The following is a 15313-nucleotide window of genomic DNA, read 5'->3' as shown; positions in this document are numbered from 1 at the left end:
CACTTACGTCACAGACCCCGCCTTCATTTTTTTTTCTCGCTTTTTTGCGTCGGCGGCGCACTTCCGCTGACGGCATTGCGCGCGAGCTGTTCCGATTGTCTCGTTACGCGCAGTACATAATTTTGCGCGCTGTGCACGAGGACACCTGACTAGCGGTAAAGTCTGTGCTACGCGAATACTGAGTTAGACACAAGCGGATCACAGAGCATGATCCCGCGCTGGAACACGGTAGAAAATGACACAGTTTCGGTGTCTGCGCGCGCTACCGCGCGACGTGGGAACAAGCAGACGAAACGCAAGTACATCTCTCTTGCTGCGGTGCGAAGTAAAACAAAAACATGCAAACATTCTGTTTGTGTGCTTTATTATTTCTCTAAGCTTTCATTCATCTATTCAAGCAACATATTATGCAAATAACTGATGTTGCCTCGAATAATTCTCGAAGTCACGTGTCACCACGTTCTACGTCACAGCAAACACGTGTACGTCATGCTCCGTCTTGGAGCGCGCCGGCCGGGAGGATAAGGGAAAACAGACCTTTTGCGCGGCGCGTAGCGATGTAATACTTTGCAGACGCGATCATTATCGCGCATTGAATGCTCTGCGCTTGTTCGCTCAAAATGGCCAGACCTGGTCAGGGGCCCTTTAAAGCAACAAATTTTGTTTATGTCGATTCAATGGTTGCCTAAGCAGAACATTTTTACGTTGCACATGTACTTGAGTATAAAGAAATCGGAGTTGGACGCGAGGGAAGTCCTCCTCTTAAGTCCTCTTCCCAGCTTCTAGTGGACAAGAAAGAAGGCAGCATCGAAGACTACAACTTTGCAGATTACTTTTCTGTGTAGCGTGCAGGAGCGAAGTAACATTAGTTAATTCGATTTATGAAACTAAACAGGAGAATGTCGAATGAAGACCTCAATAGTCGCAGTGACGTTCCTTCCAAGTACGTTTCCTGTCAGCACATAAGCTCTTCCTGTTCGTTGGCAATGCTGCGAGCGCGGTGGCACAAGGCTTCGCGCGTTATCTCCACTAAGATGCATAAAACAGCGCGTCTACTGCGCGCTGCAGAGTCAGCTGCGCGCTTCAAATTGAGCAGAAATAAAGAGAAAAAAAAATGAAGGCATCAAGAAAGGGCCCATCAACAAAGAGTAAATTGTGTACGGCTGAAAAAGAGAGCGTAAGCGCAACGCGAAAAATCGCTAATTTACGCGTTTTCATCGCGGTGCTCCTTGCGAGAACGCGCTCTCTAATAACGCCGGGCCCATCTCCCGCTGCCGCTGACAAACGTCGCTAATCGATATGGGAACGGTAATGGAAGTTGGTTTATGTAGGCAGAAGGAGCCTCGGCCGTTCTGGGAGCCGCGACCAAGCATCAAAACCGGCCCCAGGCCGGCAGAAAGCGCGCGCCGGCGGGAACGCGCTGCCGTCGACGTGCGCGCGCACGCGTGTGTGTCCGGCTGTCGTGGCGAGAAGGGAAACCCGAGTACCTCTTGTTTATTTTTGCTCTCTAGCTCGCCCGCCGCGAGAGCCTTTTCGAGTGGGCGGACCGAATTCCGCTGATGGCGCGAGTGCGCGAGCCTTTATACGCCGAAGCGTGTCCAGACGACGAGAGGAGACGCGCTATGTGCCACTCTGCCGCCGAAGAAACAAGGTTAGGGAAGTTGCGGCAGTCGAATTGGCCGCAAGGCACGCCGGTATCTTCAAGCGGACGATGCGCTGCTTGTTGCCCGTAACGAGAAGCCTGGTCAGTGCTCGTTTGTATCTGTATAGTGGACGGCCGCCTTTAAGCAGGCGGACATGAATCTTTTTTTGCTCCTACTGCGATTCTCTCACCCAGACGCGCTGTCACTCGGCCTCCCTTGTGTCGCTCGCTGTCTGTGGCATTGACAGGCGCGGTTAAGGAGGCTTTGTCGCAACCGCGCAACGTTCTCTCTTGTCTTCTTGAGTGCCTCCGGTCGCAAGATAGTGCGCATAAGGTGGTACCCGCACTGGACTTGGTTTACTTTGAAAGAGCGTGGCTATAGTCGTTCTGCGTTTAGCTGTCTCCAGGCATTGGACGAATGCGTAGAGCGTAGTTTTTTTGAAGATTCCCTGCTGAGTGCGCAAGTATAAAAACAAGCGTGCGCGCATATACTATATACCGGCCGTAATTCGACGTCAATTGGAGGAAGAGGCCTCACTTTTCAAGGGTGAAGCGTGCTTTGTAGCAATGCTCCGACTTCATGTCTGTCTTATTTAGGAGTCCACAGCTGTGCTTATAGCGAACAAGGATGACGAAGAGAGGAACAGAAGCGCTTGTGTTCGTATCTCCTTTCCCTTGTCATTGTTTCTTGTTAGCACTAAACACTGCTACGAATCAAACTCTCGCAGTGATTTCTAGCTTCCGTCAACAATATTTATAGTAGAGGTTGAAGAAACGTTGAATTAAATGCTCGGGTTTTTACGTACGAATACCACGATTTCATTATAAGACACTCCGTAGTGGGGGACTCCAGATTAATTCTGACCACCAGGGAGTGTTTAACGTGCCCCAAATGCGCGGGACACGGGCGTTTCTGCATTTCGCCCCCATCGAAATGTGGCCGCCGGGCACGGGATTCGGTCCCGCGCCTCGTGCTTAACATGAAACACCATAGCCGCTAAGCCACAGCGGCAGATTGAGAATACGTTCACACTCAGCCTTTGTGTTCATTCCTTTGTATCGTATATATTGTTCGCGATAAACCCATGCGCGCCATTGATTCGTTGCAACTAGCCAGCCGCAGTGGTAGTGTAGTGGCTATGGCGTTGCGGTGCTAAGCCCGAGGGCGTGGGATCGAATCCCTGCAGCGGCGGCCGCATGTTGGGGACCAGTTTCGAAAACGCCTGTGTACTGTGCATGGGGGACACGTTAAAGAACACCAGGTGGTCAGAAGACATGTTAATAACAGCAGTCCAACACTACGGCGCGCCTCATAATCAGATCGTGGCTTTGGCATGTAGAAACCTAGACTTAAAGAAAACGAAACATTCCGCTTGCAACGATCATTTATGAGCGCTGTTCTTCATAACGTGCCGCAAGTACAAAATATATTGTGAACAAGGTAAGTTTTGTTTCATGTACATTGTAGGGAAAATTTTTTTATTTTCTCGCCATGGCAATTTTGCCACCTTTACCCCATCTTCCGTCACCACGGCTTCATAATTATATAGCTTTCACTGGAACTTTCCAGATATTCGTCTGAAAACTTGCGGCAGAGTGCATTGCCATTCCATTTACTGTTCTTTTTTTTTTTTTCACTTGGAAATGCTTTTTTGTACTTGCATTGCACCACCCCTCCTCCTCCTCTCACAAGGTTGTGAGGAAAACCAATACATTCCAAAGAAGACTTCGTAGACGAATATCTCAAGACTAGTTGTGATCTCATGATTACCACTGAGTGGACATACCTTGATCACAGCTGTTTCGGGCCAACAATGGCAAGAATCCCCCTAAAGTAATTAGCTACAACGCCTGTCCGTTAATTTTCGTCAATCGAAGACGTAATTAGTTATTCGGATGTCCCAAACGTGATTGTCGTGTGGATGTCATTTGGGCAAGACATCTGAACGTCCCACAGCACAAACAACGTGTCGACGAAACCTATTTATCTTCACTGCACTATTTTGAAGTATGAAAGTACTCACCGAGACAGCCAGTATCTGGATTTGGTTGGAGGAGAGAGCATATATACAAGAGACTCAGACGTGTTTCTTTCGGGGCATAAATAAACCGCCGCGACGGTTCATGTGCTATTGCTCTATGCTGCGGAGCACGAGGTCGAACGCTTGATGCCAGCCCTAAGGGGCCGCATTCCGACGGGGACAGAAGGCGCTCATGAACCCGCCGTGGTTGCTCAGTGGTTATGGTGTTGGGCTGCTGAGCACGAGATCGCGGGATTGAATCCCGGCCACGGCGGCCGCATTTCGATGGGGGCTAAATGCAAAAACACCCGTGTACTTAGATTTAGGTGCAGGTTAAAGATCTCCGGGTGGTCGAAATTTCCGGAGTCCTCCACTACGGCGTGCCTCATAATCAGAAAGTGGTTTTGGCACGTAAAACCCCATAATTTAATTTTTTTAAGGCGCTCATGATCCATGCTTTTGATGCGCGTTAAATAACGCAGTGTTTCCTACGGATTATTTTCTTTCTATTGCAGACATTTGGTATGAAAATGTCACGTCTATCTTATCTAACCCCAGTGATAACGGTGGCGCGCTGGTGTGCGAGAAGGTGCGACGGCAAAAAATGATCAAAAAGCAAAAATGATCGTCACAATGTACTTTCCATTATATCGTATCGCTTAGCTCAGTTGTTGTATTGGAACTTTATAAACAAAATTGTGCACTGTGTACACGTCAGTCTTTTGTTCTTCCAAGACTTTTTTAGACGAAGAGGCGCAAATCGAATCAAGTTGTTGCTAAAGGTCTGAAACATGTGCCAAGGTGCGTTCACATTGCCAATCGAGTCGCAGAGGTCACGTGACCTACTTGCAGTGATTTTGCAAAAGGTTTCCTTTTGTATGAGTTACGTTGGAGTACGCGGGTGCTTACTTTGATAATCGACAACGGTTCTTTGGGAGGAAGCGGAATGTAGCCAATCGCAAAAACGCACATGCCAGATGGCCGTTGGCGCGAACAGCCACTGGAGCCTTACTTTTAAAGCGAAGCTTTCTTTGCCTCTTCCTTCGACTTTCCCACAGCTGCTGCTGCTGCTGTAACGCCGGCCACGCCAGGATGTAGTTGAGACGCACGCCATTAACGGTGGCCGCGTCGGGACGTGGTCGAAACGTGGCCATGTCACAAGAACATAATAAGGCATGCGCTGTCGGTGTTTTGTTTCATGACATTTGTTTGTGAACTGTCATTCTCAAAATTCCGAGGAATAACTTCGTAAAGAATATAAGACAATGTATGTGCCACGGGCAGGGCCTGCGTGGTTGTGGTTCAGAAGGATTATTGCGACACCCGCGGCGTCGACACCGGATTTTCTGTGACACGGGGCTGTTAACGCTATCGCGTTAGCACACGACAGGTGTGTGGCACAAATGAAAGACAATGGAATTTCATACAATAATTGGAAAGACGATCAGAGAAGCTCGTGTCAAGATTTACGCCGCGTCGCATCTCCACAACGCCCTCTGGACGCCGTAACTAGGCGTGACCCCTCACAATTGCTGTGCAGGAGCTGCCACGCTTGTCTCCGTGCTCACCCGCAACAGCAACGACAGTAGAGGTAGGAGGTGGGGAGAATATTAGCGAGGGAATAGAGAGAGAGAGAGAGAGAGATGATGCAGTTCTGTGAGCTACAACGCTACAGCCCAGAATGGCGCCGAAGCGTGCACTTAGTGCCGACGAGATGAAGGCTCGCATAAAGCGTCGAGCGGAGCAGGCAAGGTAACGTTTCACATATCCCATCGCGACTGTCATATTCCGTCAATATATCACCGCCAAATAACGTCAAAGAACGCAAACAGCAGACAAAGCTTCGCTTACATCGATGCCCACAGTGCGTGGGACTTGCATTTTTTTTTTTTTTTTTTGCGATAGAATGTGTTTACTGTGTCTCGCTTGCAAGAATCTATATTCTCTGTAAACGGGGTTGCATTTTGCTCCAATGTTTATGCTCATATTGCCGTACATGTTGGTGCAAAAAAAAAGTACTTCTGTAATTAAATCTATTGTTTTATGTTTCTACGTAACAGGGTACTTTAATTTCGACTGACCAGAAAGGTGACTCGCCAAAAAAGGTCAGTTGGCGTCCATTGCTCAATTGGAAAAACAAAACAAAAATCAGAATTCATTTCCAAATTTCTACGTCATTTTGTCCCGCCTCACCAGTCTCGGCTGAAATTATTCATTTTCGAAATTGAACCAGGTCAAAATATTATAGTACCTACTCATGCTCTGCGTCCTCTTACGCCCATGCAGTTCTCCCTCTTTTCCTTTTACTATTCCACTTTCCTTTATGCCCAGTGTAGGGTTTCATCGCACATGGACGCTTAGCCTCCCTACTTTTCATCTTATACTTCCGCTTCATAGGATTAGCCGTGAGGCAGTCGGCGCCTTCAATGGCTTCGCTGAAGCATAACCTGCTATCACATCCGGGTGATAGCGTAGGCCGACATGGCTCACTAAATACTGAACGCAGTTGGTCCTGTTTCTGCGGAAGAGGTCGATACAACGAAGGCAAGTCTCAAGGCACTTCGATCAGCACTGTGGCCGCTCTAACCTTCCCTCCAAGGGCTACACAAAAGCGTTCTTCTTGAGAATTTACTGTGCAGTTACGAAACATGCAGATGGACCAAAACAAGCCCATCATTGCATCCTGTCATCATTGGCGTATTGACTGGAAAATTCAGAGACCGCTGCCTTGAACTAAAACATTTATGTCATTTCCTATCGTTTCCCGGGCACACAGCTATCGAAGACAACGAGTGGACCCAGAGCGAGGCGCGATCAGCACAGTACAGAATGGCATCCGCACCGGTCCCATTTTGTCCAAGCTATGAGCACGACCGGCCAACTCGTTGCCTGTGATGGGAAGCGCTAAGGGAAGGGGCCCAACTGTTCGGCATTTTTGTCAGCCGCGGCAGTAGCGGCTTGATGACGAGGAGGGCGACATACCGACGATGCCGCAGGAATTACTGAGTGGCATTCGGACACTCTCGTGCCGCGTTGCTTCCCGCACTTCTGATTCCCACATCTTGCGCCCCGCATTTTAGTGCGTCTACTCTAAGGAAGGCACATTTCGTCGTTCTACGTGCATCGTAGCGACTACGATGCACGTGATCGCAGGCTGTCGTACATTTTCATATATGTGAAAGCAGCCTTTAATTCCTGGGGACGTACATACACCAAGACACCGATGATGACTGGGTGCTCCCAAAAATACACAATAATGCAGCCCTCGAGCTCCTATTACGGAAGATCACTGAGATCGTCGCTGTGTGCCCGTGGGGTTTAGGGTATACGCGGCGGCTGCCTAATGAAGAAACCTAACTACACCCAACCGAGACATCCACAACTACGGGAAAGTCATACGCATGCAATGACACAGACAGCAAGGCAATAAACGAAGTCTGAGACTTTGGAACCTGAGCAACGCCTCACCATCAGTTGGTGTAGAATAAATTTCTGTTTAGGTACTATTTCCAGGACCTCATCATGTGAAACCAGCCTTGAAGTTCAAAACAACAAAGATTTTTGCGCATAGATCCCTGCTAACAATCTAATATTTTTTTTTCGTATTGTAATATGGAGCAATGAAATATGTTACACAGCAATGAATGCACATATTGCCAACGTCCTTCGAATTCTATATTTGCCAAGTTATGTATCTTGTGGATGCCGGGCTGAAGTCTTTATTTAGCGGCGCTCGTTCCTTCAACCATATGGTAAAATAATTGACGGCGTTTAGTTTTACTACAGCGAACCTGTTTGCCCCTAGTCAGTCGGGATTTTTCGTGGGCTCGTTCTATGCTCACCCAAAAACAGTACCACCACCTAGCGGCCACAGCCACTCAGTCAAACCTCGCCGATGACGCTGCCCGACGTGCCCAGGATGGCGCACCGACACTCCTCTTACCTTTATCGCGAGTAGACGCTGCAAGAGAGCTTCGCCGTCTCGCTCGTACCATCACATTAAGTTACTGGCATTCACCACAAATCTCTAAGTGTCGTTTATACAGCCTCGACCCATCACTAAAACTTAGATTACCAGGAAAGCTTTCACGACGTGACGCAACACTGATGTGTCGGCTTTGGGTAGGAGTAGCATTCACCAACTCCTACAGCTATCGTATTGGAATAACGGACTCACCAATGTGCGCTAAGTGCAAGTGTGAAGAGACCATCAGTCATCTTCTGTGCCACTGTTCTCGCTTTGATAACCAACGTAAGGCTCTCCAGTGTGCCTTGAATAGACTGGATGACAGGCCATTTGCAGAAGCAAAGATCTTGGGAGCCTGGCCTCACAGTTCATTAGCCCAGAAAGCAGTTCGAGCACTTCTTCACTACCTGAAGGCAACAGACTTGAGTGCCAGACTATAGACATCCTACACCTAACTTAGTGCATGTGAAAGTGCGGTATAGACTCATGTTCTCTCTCTTTCACTCCCCATTCCCCTCCCCACGTGTAGGGTAGCAAACTGGACTCAGTCTGGTTTACCTCCCTGCCTTTCCTCCTTCCCTTTTCTTTCTCTCTCTCTCAGTCAAACCTCAAACGGCAGCTGAAAAATTGCTTTGTTTTTGAGTATCCGGGTAACAGAGTTATGTTTTCTCGTATATTCGAATTACAATCAGGAGCTGTCATGCCTGGAGCTGGTCTATAAGTCGTACTTTACCAATTTTCTGACGCAATTTACTTCGAGAAATTCAGTTAGTTCAATCAACGTACTTGCGGTTGGCGGAGCGCACCCGCCGTGGTTGCTCAGTGGCTATGGTGTTGGGCTGCTGAGCACGAGGTCGCGGGATCGAATCCCGGCCACGGCGGCCGCATTTCGATGGGGGCGAAATGCGAAAACACCCGTGTACTTAGATTTAGGTGCACGTTAATGAACCCCAGGCGGTCGAAATTTCCGGAGTCCTCCACTACGGCGTGCCTCATAATCAGAAAGTGGTTTTGGCACGTAAAACCCCATAATTTAATTTAATTTTTTTGGCGGAGGGCCTAGATTAGTGAGTGTGTATGTTGCACTTCCACACAGGCGCCTGCTCACGTCGCTTGTGGTGGTGGTGCTTGTCTAACATTGTCTAATGCCGGCAACAGGTTCGCTGTACATGCACTTTCACAGAGCGGATTTGAGGTGGATTTCTTTTTTATAGTTAGAGGTTTATCAGTCTGCCAGGTTAACCAGATAAATATCCTGCACATCGCTCCCCATCCTAAAAAAAGTATGGTAAAAATTCATCAGATTCGACTCTACCCGAAAACTTCTAATTTCTGGGTTCCGGCCTACGCGCACATTGTCTGTCGGCATATTTAACCCGGGGCTGTTAGTCAACGTCTGCCAATTGTAAATTCTTTGGCAGCACTGATATAACACCAATATCTCCGCGGTATTCCGGTGCTTACGTGTATGCAGTAACTTGCTTCAAATATTTAGTTTCAATATACCGATCACTATAGTGTTAGTGGCACTGCAATGCTTATCGCGAAATTATTTAATTATAATTAAAATAAATATGAGAAACTATTTATTTGTTTTATTTAGTACAGATACTTTCAAAGCCAACGGAAATGAGTTAGTACAGTACATGACGCATGTAACGGTGGTAACTGAGATGGCAAGGTGGTTGTATACGGCCGCAGTGGCTGCGTTTCAACGAGGGCGAAATGGAAAAGTGCTTGCGCGCTTAGATTTATAGTAGACGTTAAACAACTTCGGGCGATCATAATTATTCTTGAGTCTCCCATTTAGGTGTGCTTCATAAGCAAATCGAGATTTCGGCCTGTAAAACCCTTGAATCTTTTTTTTTCTATACGGCGCTGCTTCTTGGCTTACAGAAGTAATTATGCAGATAAGACCAGTAAGTTCAGAAACCTAACGATAAATAACACACACATGGAAAGGGAATGGTAAGTTATCCTTTGTTAAATCGGCATTCGAATGATGAATGAAAAAATCCGTGTCAATCAAACTCGACGCGAAAGATGTCAAGGTCGACGTAAATGGTATATGTTTATATATGTACTGAAATTATATGATCATTAAATCTGATGCAATGTTGCGTAATTGCAAGATAGTTTTTCTATATTTGGATTTATTTTATTCGTTCCATTGTCAGAGCTTGCGTTGTTTTTTGCCGCACCCTCTATTTTATTCATGTCAAGTTTTTTTATTCGCTTCATTTTTTATGCGAATTACGATGACGCTCTCTTGTTTCGCGTCAACTTTGGTTGATACGCCTTTCTTTTTTTTTTTGACCAACTGGCCACGTGGGTCCATGTCGGTTTATGGTGCAATTTTGTTAATGTTAGACTATACTTGCACTAATTACGCTCGTATCGGTAGACTTACCTACTCGGCGTATAATTCTTGCTTCTTGTCTCGTTCGGACATACATTTTGATACCTTTGTAACCTTATAAGTATAACCTTTCGCGACTCGTTACGGCGCTCTGGGGGCGCCAAAAAGGCCGTTTCCTAACTGAGAGGCCAGATAGATACCAAGGTTCCACGTACGCCAAACCCATGAGAAGTTGCCAAAGAAGACCCTGTCCTCAATAGGGCTCAGACTGGAGCATTTGCAAAGCAGCGAAAGCAGACATCTTCAAAGGGACTGACAGCCAATTTTCACGATACCTGTTTTTTTTTTTAATGCAATGGAAAGCTTAGGAATCAGAGTGTCTAATAATGAAGGGGTAACGCAGGAAACGCCGCGGAACATTTCTTTATCGGAATTTTTCGTTTTGCAGTGAGGACGCAGTCGTTCACTGGAAGCATGCTGAAAACGCTGATAGGCACTGCTTATCGAATAGGTTCAGCTGGCAAAGAGCGCGGCCTTCCAGTAGCGCGGAGCGGGTCGGTGATCGCGCCGACTCGCGGCACTGTGGCAGCCTTAGGATGGGTTGCGGCGAGTCATCTGCTACCACCTCAAAGGTGCCGGCAAGCGACTACCACATTCCGCTAACTCTCTTATTCTAGAAGCAGAAGCGCGACTTCCCTCTTAATTTATTTGGCTTTAGTGAAAAGCGCTTTTGAATTGTATCTGAACATTATATAAAAAAAAAAAACAGCACGTAAGACACGACAAAAAAGGTGAAAAAGAAAATGCAAGGCAAACACTGCACGGCGCGCTTGCCTTCATTCCGCTTGCCGTTGTGACCGACGTTTATTTATTGCCGGCACAAATCAGCCCAGGATCCCGTAATGTTCAATCATATTCCAACCTTACGTCAACACGCGTCTCACGCGGGCAAAAACTGCGAGAAAGCCTACCAAATCAACAACCAGCAAGGAAGCATGAAAGAATGTCTTGTCATTTTTACTTGTCAATTACTCGGGCCGATGGCATTTGCTTTCACTAATTATTGATATTTTGTTTCTATTGCATCTGTATATGTTATGCATGTATGACCTAACAAAGAGTCCATATAGATAGCATTTGTACTAATGTTTCTGTGGCTTCCTCATTCCAATGAACAAATATTGCAATGATTTTTGTTACTTAAATTCTGTCCTCTTGTGCGAAACGTATGTATGTTTTATATGTATTCATTTGTACTTATTATAACTGCTGGTGTAACTGTGGGGTCTGGGACCTCTGTCAGGCCTTCGTGCCTTTAGTCCCTGTCTACCCTCGCTCGGACGAGAAATAAAGTTGATTCATTCATTTGTTGGTGTGAAAGCGAATGCTGCAGCTAAATTGTTTGCAGAGACATATTTACGATCGGAAAGCTGCTTCCAGTGACGGAACTGTACAGGAAGCCTTCACGTTATCTTTGCATTCTTTCTGGCCAACGCGACCTTTTCTGAAGAACTGAGGCTCTTCCAAGTAGCTTTTGCCGCAAAACGCGTTCGTAGCACTATGTACGAGTAGGAGCTAAACAGTATAGCGGTGTCTTTGTGAGCGGGACAACCGAGTCTCGTCACATCACAGTCCTCAGGAGCGTCAAGAAGGGTCCGAAAAGCAGCATCTTCAATGTGTACAGTGTCCCCGGAGTCCTTGAGCTTGTAGATAATAACCTGCATGGTCGAAGCCTTCGCATTCCACGACTCAAATGTTGGAGCGCCCTGCATAAAAGCAAGCCAGGGCGCAGTTTCTAACGAGCTGACTTCGGCGCGTTCACCTCCACCGATGCCGTCACTTGCCTAAATTTCGTCGCAACAAATTCCCATCACTTTGGCAGGAAACAACTTGGGCGGGAACCACTGTCCTCACTTTGGGTGGTTTTCTTGCTGACTTGGGCGCCTTTGGTTTCGACAGATGCTCAGGTATGTCCGCAAACATTCGGGGCACCGCGCGTTCCCTCATTGTCCACTTGCCTCGCTGTATCGTTACGGTTTGACCGTTCACGGCGTGCTCATAACAGCGCATGATCTCTGCAGACTCGAAATGAATGTCACAAACGTAGGTGTTTGACGTAAAAAACCTTTTTTCCGCGGAATCACGTTTGCCATGCCTTCAATACGTCAGGTCCCTTTGGAGGCTTGAAAAATTCAGTCACATTAACATACGCCAAAAAGGGTGAAGGCAAAAGCCTGTGTACTGAAGAAGCATTCATTCAATTACTTGACATTTTCATTCGAACGCGTTGTTACTTCTTATTATTTGTTTTCTCCCAGCAAAGGGCGTGGGTTTGAGTGCCTTAATTGACGCTACCTTAATTAACTGTGTCCTGATTAACTTCACCTTAACACCTAAGGTGGCGGGTTCGACTTCTACATAAGCTCGAGCGATCGACTCCCACAGAAGGTCGTGAGTTCGAGCGCTTGAATGAACTGTGTTTTTATTAACTTTGCCGTTTTTTTTTGTGTTTTTGGTGTGATGAGTGGCATCGGAGCCAGCTGTGGAAGAAGACGCCGACGGACGCGCGAGCAGTGGCACGAGCGCGTGTCTGCGCGAGGCGAGCTCACGTGACTTCATGTACTGCACGCCGCGTTTTCCAGGCCATCGGGGTTTTGAGCCACTTAAGGCTGTCGCCTTATAAAATGTCGATGCACGGGACTTGCCGCCGCCGAAGCATAACCCGAATGGCAGCCCGGCGCGCTGCACGTCGGCATGTCGAGAATTCGCGCTGACATCTATACTCACATACCTATGCACTATCACTGCACGGAGTTCTACGTTTGCGGAATGCGTGGAAGCTCCAAATACAAGCATGATTAATGCGCAAGCACCAACAAAGTAGCAAAAGCGCATGCCCGAGGCAAGCTTCGCCTTTCGAACTACATCTCAACTAAATCTCAACACAACGCCAGCGCCATTTCTCGTAACGGCGACAAAACGGGGCCGCCTCTCGAAGCCGGCTTGCCAGCTGAAAAAAAATGTTAAAACATTGGTGATAGGTGAACGCGATAGTGATTATAGGCCGGCATTAGTGGGAGGCACAGGACAAGTGCGGCCGTAACTGTGAGAAAATATTATTTTGTTTATTAAGTCGATGTTCCCGGGATTCATGTTTTCCGAAGTGTTAAAGTATTTCTGCTATAGTGGCTAGATATTTTCGCGGTTTTCTGTCCAACTGCTTTGGTATTTAACCAGTCCAAAACGAAATCGATCGGATCGAAAGCGAGACAATGCTTTTATACGTGATATGCAGTTCAGCGTGTTGCCGTAGCCATGCATGCGCTTTTGATTTACGAAGCATAGAATAAAGCGCGAGCGTCTAGTAATATAGCAACTGCAATTTTAAGCAATAATTAGGCTGTACTTAATAACAGCCGAATTACGTACAGTAATATCATAGACTACATCCGAAGTACATAGATTTCTCCGCCAGGCCTCGTCGCTTACTGGTTTTTGAGACGTTCTTTGCCAATTTAAAATTATAATTCCTACTTAACTCGCGAACAGCTTGCTGTATTCTACCACTATATATCATGTTTATTTCATTTCCATCAACATCTCACAACACATTTCGGCCAGTTGTCCGAGCCTTTGAAGATTTAAAGCAAAGCTTTCTTTGGCGCCCGCCATCATTTGATGAGGCTTTGCTGTCTTCTACTTTGTCGCTTGGTATATTGGTGAATACATTTGGGGATGTATATATATATGCATTTACACATAAAGGTTATATGTGTGCCGAAGAGTGGGCACGGCGGCAACGTATGGGCGTTGTGCTCAAACAAGTTTCTGTTTTTTCAACAGGCGCTTCTCTTCTGCGCTTCCTTCCATGGGAGTGCACGGAGCATGTGCCTGACCGATTCAGCTGCTGCTGTTGATTCTGCCGAATTGGAACCTCGCCCGTGGATCATCGACAACCTCGACACCAGGAACCGTGGTGAAACAACGCCGTCGGAAGACAGTACGTATAAAGCAAGCACCCTTGCCGGCAGCAGTCAGTAAGCACGGTGGCAACGCATGGGCGGTGTGCTCAAACAAGTTTCTGCTTTTACAACAGCTTAGTTCATACTCGTGCTATAAGAGCGACAATCGCTTTCTCCTAGTGCTGCCATGCCCACGGGTGTTATTTTCTGCTTTTGCATCACTATGTCTGCTGTTGTCGGGGGACGTTGAGACGAATCGTGGAACCCGAATTAAAAGTACTTGTGCAAGGCTTGTATGAAGGCGAAAATGCAATTCAGGCCCACCTAAGCGTCCTAAGCAGGAAACTTAAGGCCCTGGAAGACACTGTAGAGCTTTGCAGGGTCCTAGCGGACAGTCTTGCTGAGCTACAAGAGATAAATGAGAGGCTGAATTTAGCTTTGGAAAAACATGAAAGAAAAGCTTGTTGGTTTAGAAGATAGAATGCCCCGAAATAATTTAACGGTCTTTGGAACATCGGAGAGTGACAATGAAACTTCAGAAGTTGAAAAAAAAAAAAACAAGTAGTTGTAGCAATTTCAAAGAAAAAGCTCGGTCTTAACTTGAAAATACTAGGGTGGATGTACAGAATCGGAAAGGTGTATAAGAACAAACCCGGAGAAGAAACTTTGAGGCCTCGTCCAGTAATACTGAAGCTTTACGATTTTAGGGAAAAAGAAAAGGTTTTTCAATATTGCGCAAAACTAAAAGGCAGTGGTATTTCTGTTGGCGACGACTATTGAAAAGAAACACCGAATAAGCGCAGGCTACTCTGGAAGTCTGCGCTGAAAGAAAAAGAGGACTCGTGCGTGCGCCTGAACCGCGACAGGCTTACTGTAGATAGCAATGTCTACGTATGGGATTATTCTAAGAATAGCCGTGTCGGGATACGGCCAATTCCCGAAAACGATATTGACGCAATAAAAGGCTACACCGACAGATAGTGACCACTGAACCGATACCGTTTTCCAGGAAACAGACTTTCGACTTATGAACATTAATGCTCGAAGCCTCGCGAATAAAGTCGGCGATATAGAACATGTGCTAGCCACTTAAGACCCCCATGTAGTTATTGCTAGCGAAATGTGGCTGCGACCAGAAATACAAGATAGCGAGTTGTTACCTCCAGGTTTTAAGATAATACCTAATGATAGAGAAACTAGAGGAGGAGGAAAGGAGGAGGAGTTCAGGTCATAATATAGGAAAATATTGAATGTGTAAGCATGAACGGTATTCCAAATCACGACAGCGCTTGGTGCCAAATCAGATTGGGAACCACTTTAGTCGTAATAGGAGCAATCTATAGATCCCCTAACGCATCGATC

Source organism: Dermacentor andersoni, chromosome 1 (genome assembly GCF_023375885.2).
Source record: "Dermacentor andersoni chromosome 1, qqDerAnde1_hic_scaffold, whole genome shotgun sequence".
Taxonomy (NCBI): domain Eukaryota; kingdom Metazoa; phylum Arthropoda; class Arachnida; order Ixodida; family Ixodidae; genus Dermacentor; species Dermacentor andersoni.
Note: the sequence above shows the minus strand (reverse complement) of the source record.